Source organism: Capra hircus, chromosome 18 (genome assembly GCF_001704415.2).
Source record: "Capra hircus breed San Clemente chromosome 18, ASM170441v1, whole genome shotgun sequence".
NCBI lineage: Eukaryota > Metazoa > Chordata > Mammalia > Artiodactyla > Bovidae > Capra > Capra hircus.
Window position 1 is genome coordinate 20175523 of NC_030825.1, and position 1770 is coordinate 20177292.

The following is a 1770-nucleotide window of genomic DNA, read 5'->3' on the forward strand; positions in this document are numbered from 1 at the left end:
CAGACTTTATTTTGGGGGGCTCCAAAATCACTGCAGATGGTGAGTGCAGCCATGAAATTAAAAGACACTTACTCCTTGGAAGGAAAGTTATGACCAACCTAGATAGCATGTTGAAAAGCAGAGACATTACTTTGCCAACAAAGGTCTGTCTAGTCAAGGCTATGGTTTTTCCAGTGGTCATGTATGGATGTGAGAGTTGGACTGTGAAGAAAGCTGAGCACTGAAGAACTGATGCTTTTGAACTGTGTTGTTGGAGAAGACTCTGGAGAGTCCCTTGGACTGCAAGGAGATCCAAACAGTCCATCCTAAAGGAAATCGATCCTGAGTATTCATTGGAAGGACTGATGTTGAAGCTGAAGCTCCAATACCTTGGCCAACTGGTATGAAGAACTGAGTCACTTGAAAAGATCCTGATGCTGGAAAGATTGAAGGCAGGAGGAGAAAGGGACAACAGAGGATGAGATGGTTAGATGGCATCACCAACTTGATGGACATGAGTTTCAGCAAGCTCCAGGAGTTGGTGATGGACAAGGAGGCCTGGCATTTTGCGAGGCTGAAGACACTGAAACCAAGCTCCACCCAAGAGCCAACACAAGACACACCCTGCTAATTTGTCCATGGGGTCGCAAAGAGTCAGACATGACTGAATTACTGCACTGAACTGATAATCACTTTTTAGTTTTTTTCAATTTAAGTTCTTTATACTCCTTTGATTTTCATTTTTATAACCTACTCTTACCTTGCAAAAAAAAAGACGTTATTTTTAAAGTAAATTTCATATCTATTTTTAAATAATTTCTGTGGTTGATTTTGTTTTGTATTTTTAATATTGCATTTTTGAGAGTCTGCCTCTACTCTAGATTTTTAATTTTTGCTTTTTGGTATTTGTTATCAATTTTTAACCTTTAAGAATTTAATTTTCAGTATCCATTTTCACATAGGGGTGTGATTACTGGCCTGATTGCTCTCTCCCCTTTTGACTCTCCCATTTCTCCTCCTGGTCACCGCTATCTCCTTCCTCCCTCTTCTCTTCTCTATGTAACTCTGTGAATCTCTCTGGGTGTTCCAGACTGTGGACAGCACATAGGGAATTGATTACTGACTAGATTTCTCTCTCCTTTTTTGACTCTCTCTCTTCTCTTCCTGGTCAACCCTATCTTCCTCCTCCCTCTTCTCTTCTCCATGTAATTCTGTGAACCTCTCTGGGTGTCCCTTGCTGTGGAGAATTGTTTCACCATTAACCTAGATGTTTTATCATCTGTGCTGTATAGATGGAGAAGTCTTGAGGCCACTGTAAAAATAAGACTGAAAGACAGAGGCAGGAGGCTTAACTCCAAAACTTGAGAATAGCAGAGAACTCCTGACTCCAGGGAACATTAATAGACAAGAGCTCATCCAGAAGCCTCCACACCTACACTAAAACCAAGCTCCACCCAAGAGCCAACGCAAGACACACCCTGCTAATTCTCCAGCAAAGCAGGACCACAGCCCTGAGCATTAAAAGACAGGCTGCCCAAAGCCATACCAAACCCATAGACACCTCAAAACTCACTACTGGACACTTCATTTCAGTCCAGAGAGAAGAGATCCAGCTCCACCCACCAGAACACAGACTCAAGCTCCCCTAACCAGGAAACCTTGACAAGCCACTAATGCAATGCCACCCACAGGGAGCAAGCTTCACAATAAAGAGGAACCACAAACTTCCAGCCTGCAGAAAGGGTACCCCAAACACAGCAATCTGAACAAAATGAAACGGCAGGGAAATAT